The sequence below is a fragment of the Culex quinquefasciatus genome, chromosome 2, assembly GCF_015732765.1.
Source record: "Culex quinquefasciatus strain JHB chromosome 2, VPISU_Cqui_1.0_pri_paternal, whole genome shotgun sequence".
Classification (NCBI taxonomy): domain Eukaryota; kingdom Metazoa; phylum Arthropoda; class Insecta; order Diptera; family Culicidae; genus Culex; species Culex quinquefasciatus.
In genome coordinates this window covers 209,254,183-209,263,576 of record NC_051862.1, presented here as the reverse complement: position 1 = coordinate 209,263,576, position 9,394 = coordinate 209,254,183, and the positions used below count along the sequence as shown (strand labels likewise).

At 31.8% G+C, this 9,394-nt stretch overlaps 1 protein-coding gene and 2 non-coding genes across 10 annotated transcripts in view; 2 read left to right on the top strand and 1 right to left on the bottom strand.

The window, feature by feature from the left end:
* Positions 1 to 9,394, top strand: part of LOC6050917 — a 363,016-nt gene that overhangs the window by 108,940 nt on the left and 244,682 nt on the right. The window lies entirely within an intron of this gene.
* On the top strand, positions 1,627 to 1,698 carry Trnaw-cca. Its single transcript has one exon. It is a non-coding gene; the product is annotated as a tRNA-Trp (tRNA).
* Positions 2,381 to 2,454, bottom strand: Trnai-aau. Its single transcript has one exon. It is a non-coding gene; the product is annotated as a tRNA-Ile (tRNA).

The following is a 9,394-nucleotide window of genomic DNA, read 5'->3' as shown; positions in this document are numbered from 1 at the left end:
TTCGATTTGACCCAGATTTCTGGTGTTCCTGTTTTTTTTTTATCATTGCGATGAATCGAGTGACGGAAATTCGATGCTCATTGCGGAAGAAGAAAGAATATGTTTAGAAATGTGTTGGCATAAAAAGAATGAATTGTTTTTTGGTTTTCCTTTGCCCTACCGTCTGGAAGGATTTTTTTTTCTGGAAATGAATTCATTTACTCACTGTACATGACCTGTGAAGAAAATAAAACCAAAAAATAATAATGAAGGGTATCCTATCCCAGTTAAACCAAAATTTAGTTCTTTTGAGGGTTCAAAACAATTCCTTGAAAATGCATAATTTTAGTTACCGATTTTTGTGAAGTGATTGAATTTTGTATGAGAATTTATTTAGAATAACCTAAACTTGTAATATTCAGAGCAAAGTTTTAAAATCAATGTTATGTAATAAAATCCAATTTCAGGCGATATTGTAAAAATTTGTGGCGAAAAGAATCACAAAATGCTTTATACATCATTTTAGTTCCGCTATCATGCCTTCATACAAAAAGATCGTCACGCAAAAATCAGCCAAAATTGACTGTGTGTTAAATATGTTGAAATCTTAATTGTAATGACAATTTTTTTACAAAAGTACATTAAAAAAGTCCATACAATGTATTCTGAATAGTTCATTATTTATTTTGAAAGTTTTTTTTTATCCATTTAAGTAAAAAACTAATTCCTTGCCCCGTATTTTTCTAAAGAAATTTTGAAGGGAAGAGTTGGAAAGTCCATTGTGATTTTGTTTAAGTAGTATAAAGTATGATTTTTAATAAACATATCTTCAAATTTCAAATAAATATCTCCTTGTAAGCACTAATAAGCCTGAAGCTGTTTTAAAAATGGTCCATTTTCAAATTTTTTCTATGTCTACAATAAACAAAATTCTAAATACATTAAACGATTAAACGTAAAATTTAACAAAGTTTATAAAAATTACAAATTAACATGTTTTTTCATTGAAAAAAACTGAAGAAAATTGTTATCCAAAGTTCCAAGTCAAGATTTAAATATCCTAAACCCAGCTTATTCGAAGTTTCAGTTAATCAAAGGTTTATATGAGACAATTATCCGAAAGATAACCAAATTATGAAGAATTTTAGTTCATTTTTCTATTTTTCACTGTTAACAGTAAATTCTAGTTCTGCGAATCAATTTCAAAATTAGTATAAACAACCATTTCCATGAAATAAAATCAATTTCTCCTACTCAACCAATAGTTTCATCTAGATAAATTTCACAGAATCGAAAAAGGGGAAATTGAATAGCAAAACCAAACCAAAGCCAATACCAAAACGAGAATTTACAAAAAACTATAAAACCATCACCGTCAAAAGTCGAAAAGTTCACGGCAAGCACCAGAAGTGCAGCGCCAAATTCACAAACTGGATCAGTGCAAGTGAATACAAAAAAGGGGGATAGTAATTGAAAAAGTTTCCCATTTGGTGGAACCCAACCAAGTCGATTTTGTTTTATTTTAGACGTGCCAAAGGAAACGGAACGAAATAGCATGTGCTTTGCTTGGACTGCTTTTGAACTCGTAAATGTACAGCGAAATAATATATTACTTGGAGCAAAGTGAGTGGCGCGAGTCTCAAGTGTGACTCCGTGGCGCAACGGTAGCGCGTCTGACTCCAGATCAGAAGGTTTCGTGTTCAAATCACGTCGGGGTCAATGGATGATTTTTTTCCTCAATTTATTGATTTCAATAATTTGGATTTCACAATTCACATAACATAACTAAATAATCCTCAAAGAAACAAGGAGCACCAATAAAGTCAATGACCTACTTTATTACGGGAGCCAAAGCCTTGGTACTGATTCATCAACTGTGCTGACATCTGTTGGAAAGCTTGCTGGACTAGTCTTATTAGGGTGTCACTGCTGGCTAGCAAAGAAGGGTGTGTAAATCTAAGAGAATGAAAAAATGGGGCTCTGGAAAATCGGAATTTAATTTATTTGTTTTTTGAAAATTTTTATGTTAAGTTTACTTCATTTTTCAAAAATCAAATTGGAATTAAAAAGTATACCGTTTATTAACTATTTAAAAAAATACTCACAATTTCACAAAGAATCCCATGCTCCAACCATGAAAGCCTAGAATTTATAGCAGCATGTTGCCGGTAGAGTGGCACTAAATGAATCTCCTCTGGAGTTCCTCTTGAGCTGCCAGCAAACAGAAAAAGGGGGGAAAACGCTTTCAGGCCGGGTTTCCCATGCTTGGCGCCAGAAAAGTTGAGCAATTTTATGGCGCCAAAAGCCTCTGCCCTGCACTTCCCTCAAGTTTTAGTTTGGAACCCAAATTTGAATAACAAATCACGGGAGTGAAAGTTTGTCTTCCGTTAAAAAAATTAAGTGGCTCCAGAGAGGATCGAACTCACGACCTTCGCGTTATTAGCACGACGCTCTAACCAGATGAGCTATGGAGCCGCTCAGTTAACTTAATGATGAAACAAGTTAAAACAATTGGCTCAAATTGGCTTTCGTTTCATTACTCACTGCTCAGCACTACTCAAACAAATTGCAAAGTGGATTTTTCCTATTCGTCAGGAAAGTCAAAACGTAATTTTTCCCAGCGCTGAAAAGGTTTCGTTTGATGGGTCTCGGGTTTCTGTTGTTTCAGCTGCAATTGTTCCTCGCTTTCGTCGGTTACCTTTTGCAGCTTCCGGAAATAGACCCGGACCCTTTGAAGCTGCCTGGTGTTGCCCTCTGGCGAGTTGAATGCGAAGCGTAGCAAGGAGGGTTGAGGTGTGCTGGTTGGGATGTTGATGTAATGGTGAAGACGGGACAAGGTTTTCTTTGGAGGTGGAACTGTGCAAAGGAGTGATTTTGAATTTTGTTTTGTATTTACGTTTAAAAAATCTTTTCTGTAATTTTTGTTTAAATTATGTTATGGCCTACTTATCAACACAGAAAATTACAGTTCTGAAGTGTTCATTGTAGCACTCATTTGAGTGCTTTAAAAGTAATACTCGTTGACACTGTTTTCGATTCTGAGATAATCAATCACTTTGACGCCTAATCGCGAAAACAAGCTTTGTAATGAAATGTCATGAGCAATTCTCTGCGAAATTGTTTTTTATTTTTATTTTTGTATTTTTTTAAAAAGGCTGAAACTTTTTTGGTGCCTTCGGAATGCCAAAGAAGCCATTTTGCAACTTTAGTTTGTCCATATAATTTTCCATACAAATTGGACAGCTGTCCATACAAAAATGTTACATAAAAATTTAAAGCTTTAAGGTATACATAAGAATAGCACTGAAAAAAATAAAACACGGTAATACAAATTTTTATGTTTATTGATTTCACTTGAGAACTAAAACTTGATTTTTGAAAAAAAAAACATAATTTTCTTAAATGTTTAGCGGAAATCAAATGCCAACTTTTCAGAAATTTCCAGGTTGTGCAAAAAATCTTTAAACGAGTTATGAATTTTTTAATCAATACTGATTTTTTCAAAAAAAATGAAATGTTGGTCGCAAAAAAATTTCAAATTTATTTTTCTATGTAAAATCAATTTTGCAAAAAAAAACTTTTGGGAAAATTAAATATCGTGCAAGTAAAAGCTAATCATTTTTTTTTAAATATTTGCACATGTTTGCTCACCTTTAAAAAAATATTTTTAAAAAACAAAAAAAAAATCACAATATATTGCTTTTTTGAACTTTGTTGATACATACTGAGATACATTGCTGAGATATTGCCATGCAGATTTGAAAACTGGAAAATTGATGTTTTCTAAGTCTCACCCAAACTACCAACCATTTTCTAGTGTCCATATCTCAGCAACTAATGGTCCAAATTGCAATGTTAAAATATGAAACATTCGTGAATTTTCCGATATTTTGGAAAGACATATTTTCAAAGATTTAAAATCAAGTAATATTGATTTTTTGCAAATATTTCCTGAAATATTTTGTTTCTATTAATTCAATCAGGATTATTCAAACATATTTTTTTTATTAAATTCAATAAAAGTTTCTTGTATTCTGAAAAAAATGTTGTAAAAATTAACTAAAAATTCTACGCAGATGATAAAATCAGTTTGTTTTATGAAATAAATATCATCGGATTACATTTGTTTTTTTAACCTCTATGGTTATCATTAAGGCTACCAACTCTTGCTGAGCAAAAATCCGCACATTTTGCCTATATGACACCATGATATAAGAAAAACTGTCAAGGAAAAAAATCAAAATAAAAAAATTAGGAATTTCTGGAAAACTATCCAAGTTATCTCTTTAAAATCGATCTGACAGTAAAATAACAATGCAAAAGCTTTGGCCAAATTAAAAAAAAAAAACAATTCATTTTTTTACAGTTATTAAAATTCCGTACAAATCCGTATTTTGCGAAAAATTCCGTACGAAAATTCCGGCCTGTCAAAAATCCGTGAAAAGGGTTGAAAATCCGTACGGTAAGGAAACAATCCGTACAGTTGGTAGCCTTAGTTATAATGTTTAAAAATATTTTTTTTTTAAATTTTTTTATTAAAAGCGTCAGAAAATCAGGGGGCATTCTTTTCTCAAAGGGTCAAATTTGTACGGGAATTAAAGTGAAACCAACTGAAATCAATTTTAAATGCATTTTTCTGAATTTGCAATCATTTTCACCATGTTAGGGATAATTCAAAAATCTTAAGAATTTTGTTAAATTTCCGATAAAAAATTTCGCAAAAAAGTTTTTTCGCAATATATTTTTATTTCGTCAATTCATATTTTTTTGAAAAGTAGTGCTTTTTTTTAGAAATGTTTATATTTGGCTTATTTATTTAATTATTATATTTTTTTGATTGGATTCCATTATATTTTTCAAATCAATGGATTTTTCATGCATTTTCATAAATATGCAATGTTAAAATATGAAACATTCGTGAATTTTCCGATCTTTTGGAATTTTTTTTTTTCAAAATTTTAAAATCAGGACTAAAATTTCAAAAGAGCGTTATATTGAATGTTTGCAAATATTTGCTGAAATATTTTGTTTCTATTGATTCGATCAGAATTTTTCATTCATATTTTTCATGGAATTCAATAAAAGTTTCTGGTATTCTGAAAAAAATGTTAAGAAATAAAACTAAAAATTCTACGAAAAACATAAAATCAGTTTGTTTTAAATAATAAAAATCATCAGATATGCATTTATTTTGTTGAACCTTTCATGGTTATGTTGAGGAAAATTTTTCATTTTTTTGTTTTGGTTTAAAGCTAGGGGAACTATACCCTTTCTCAGCCTATTTCTATTATCGGCCTATCAGCACTTTGATCATGAATTACAGCTTTCATAAAGTGTTTTTGACGGTCCCAAAGCAATAAATAGCTCAAACAAAAGTGAGCAAGCAACTCTCCACTGTTGATACATCTGAAAATGTTGATTGAATAGAGGAAAACGGCAAAAGTGATGAGAATTGGTCGAACGGCTTAGAGTGATTAAAATGGGCATATTTCCTCTAGTACAAATTTTATTAAAATTTAGAATCATTTTCAGCTTGTTTGGGTTAGTTCAAAAATCTTGTGAATTTTGTTAATTTTCCGATTAAAAATACCGTAAACAAGTGAGTGAGTTATGATGGTAATGAAAACATCAATTCAAAATTCCTTTAAAAAAAAGATAGCAATTAACAATCAATTGGACAGTAACACTTCATAAAAAAAAAAATTTTAAAAGAACGAGCCCAAACAAAAACTGTAATTTATTTAAATTTGAAAATTTATGAAAACTCTATAATTTAACTCGACTTTACAGTACCACAAAACTATCATTTTCCAACTGTCATGCTGGAATGCAATATGTGCTGCTCAAAGAAAGACGACAACCAGTTAAGGACTTCATCGAGAGAACCTTGCCCATCGTCTTCACCGTTTCACAACATAGCTTTGTAGTCAGGAAGAGAGCAAATAGTTTTTTTTCTCTTTCCAACATTTTTATCCAAAAGCTGTATTGTAACTCTCCTTGTATCAGTTACATTGGATTTCCCATTTCTGAGACATGTCAACTTTGTGAGGAAAGAAAAAGAGGGGATAATTTTCGCTGCTCTTTTGCAAACACTTCGCCAAGTACTGATTAAAACCCGAAAGCTCTAATGAGGTACGAAAGCTTAAGTCTCAGCCGTAAACTTCCCGGAAAAAGTGCAAGGATCAACCGCAATCACCATCACTCCTCGACAAAGCAGCGCCACCTAAAGTTTGGTGCTTCCGGGGAAAATTAATTGTCCCTTTCTGTAATCCAGGAAGGATATGGCAAACGGTCTTCTGGCATCATCATCATCATCGGCACTCAACTGTTGCGGTGGTGGTCGTTGCAATTTTATAAAGATATATGAAGTTTAGATTTTCAGTGCTAAAAACATAATGTTATTAAATTAACTGCTTTCAACTAAAATAAAAAAAACTATAATCATTTAAACTCAAACCAAGGAATATCCCATTAGCATCCTTTTTGTTTGCTTTTGCCAGCACAATATTGCAGCGCGCTAATTTTCTGCACTACCACAACAAAAAGATTGGTGAAAAAGAAGGAAAAACCGCTGATAATTCTCAAGGAAATTCGCTTGTTATTCTTTGGGAAAAGTTTCTCTTTTTTCCTTTCCCAGTTTTCCACTTCTTTTGCAAGTTGCAATCAGTTTCCGCCCACAACTGATTGTATTATCAGTGCTTTTCTTGCACAATTCCGACAATGAATTTATGAGGTGCACTGAGAAAAATTACTGTTATTTTTTTAGAACAAAAAATCAATGTTTTGAATGAAATTTTCCCTCCGTGTCACCGCCGCCACAAAGGAAAAAATGAAAAATAAAGTTGACGGTGCCCGGTGGCGAATTTTCCCACGACTTCACCTTCCGATACCGATGGATGATGGTTGCGCCAGCCAAAAAAAAAAGAAGAAAACGATTCGAGAAATGGCGGTAACAGCAAATAAATGTTTTTCCGCCCAACTCGACCGGAAAATTAAGCGCGAGGCAGCGCGCGTCTTTTTGTGTCCATTTGGTGGGGTGGCACGGGAAGTACCTTTTTGCGTGCTCTTGTGGTCTATTTTTGTCGGTTTTTTGTCTGGTCGGATGGAAAAGAATAAATTGTGGGATATAGACGATTTGAGTGATGATTGAGATTAAGAGATTTACTGGAAAAGAGATAGTTAATAGGAGTAAGAGGAAGATAAAAAAAATCATTGGGATACCCTTATTCATACCAGATTTTAAGAATCTGTAAAATCTTTAAAGCTGAATTATGAAAGACTTTATAGATTAAATGACCACATGATGCCCCGAAGGTAAATATCTTTTTTACTAGGCTGCCGGAACGGTTTCAAAAATTAATTCAATGAAAAAGTTTTGTAGAAAAAAAATCTGGTTTCCTTTTTTAAGCGAGTTGAGAGCGATTGTAATAAATTATTCCATCAGACCGTCTTTTATCGTCAATAACTACATTCAAAAAAGTTTTTAATGGTATAAGTTTTCACTATCAAATTGGATTTACAAAATTTCAAAAGTATTACAATTTCGGTACATATAATTTAAAAAAAAAACAAAAATTATCAAGTACATGTTTTGAGACACATTTATTTATGAAAAAGATAAGAAATCGATTATTTTGAAGTTAAAAATATCATTTAACATATTTGATTAAGGCTAGTACAAATTTTATTTAATGTTTTTTATAATGCAGATTTTTTTTTCAAAGAACTTAAAATTTTTAATAGAAATAAAAAGGAAATCAACTGAATTCAATTGAAAATGCATTCCCCTGCGTTTAGTATCATTTTTAGCTTGTTTGTGTTGATTTAAAAATCTTTAGATTTTTTGAAGATTTTCGATGTTTAGTATCGCATTTTTTTTTTTTGTTTTAGTCAAACCATACATTTTTTGAAAACTAATGATTGCAAAACAACTGAACTTGTGTCAAATGAATTTAAAAAAATTTACATTCCTATGGTCAGGCTATGGCTCGTTATTTTATTTTTTTCTATTGACACTCGACACTCTGACGAAAATAACACAAAAAGATTCGAATTAAAATGGATATTTTTTTTTCTTCAGAAAAAACTTTAAGATTAATTGTTATTTTCTCCCCAAATTCAGGAAATTGTATTGATTTGTTTTCTTAAATTTTAATAAAAAAAAATAATCGCGATTTGGTATCCTCAGTATTTTTTTCTAAAACAAAAAGATAATTTCTCATAATCCTCATTTAACTTTCTTTTTGTATGTCACAAGGTAATGTTGTTTTAAATTTTTGGAAAAATGAATAATCTTATTCAATTTTTTTTTGCCTACAGATATTAGTGTAAAATTATTCTTGCTTCGCTTTGTCTGGATTTGGCCATGTGTTGTGATGATTGTCTGAGCCCAAGTTGCCTAGGAATCGATAATTGGGGACTAAAACCAACTCCACTTGAAACAGATTCTCACCACCATGCCCGATTGCTGGCCATCCCCGAGCAGGCGGAAATAACTTGGGAATAACATTTTTTATATGGGTCATTCCATCTGAAGAGGAACACCATTTGAAAATTACCATCTCCGATTCTGCTCAAATTTGGCAGAGCTGTTGAGACTATCAAAACATGCAAAAATCCCGAATTTCATCCAAATCGGACCTCCCCCTCCAGTTTTGTACCCTCCCAAAAAATCGACTTTTTGGCTATTTTTGAGCAAAACCCCTATCTTCAAACGACGATAACTCAGGAACCATAAATCTTAGAGAGTCGGTCTTAGACTCAATTTTGAAGGAAATTGGACGTAGAATCCATTTCCGTGATCAAAATTTGGATTAAAATATGTTTTCTACCTGTATTGCGCAATTCAAAACTTTGAATGGCCGTATCTCAAAACAGCCCTATTTATTTTTTAAATTTGACCTCAACATCGTATTCCCCGTCCAATTTTACATAAGAATCACTTATCGACAGAAAGGAATATGTTTCGTTCCAGAGATATCGAATTTTAAAGTTTTGAGTATTTGAGATTACCTAAATTAGCTACACTCGCCACATATGCTAGAAGGACTCGGGCGCGCTGATCAATAATTACTACCTGGTGTTCTGTAAGATGAATTATTTTTATAATTTTATACGATTTTGAGATAATCAATACCTTGAACAATCTATTTTTTGTTTAAGGAATATTTATTGGGTAATTTTGAATGCACTGTTTTTCCTGATGTCAGTGTCATTGAACCATATTAGGTAAAATTTGAACTTTCAATATTTATTTGCAAATGCTACAACGTTTTTACAACACAATTAAAAATAAATCTATTGTTTTCATATTTTTCCTAATTCCTCATTTCTTCCCACTTTATCAAATTATTTCTTTTATTTGAAGCAAGAACAAATGTAGAGCTGGATGTAGTAGATGAAATAATTCTCATGG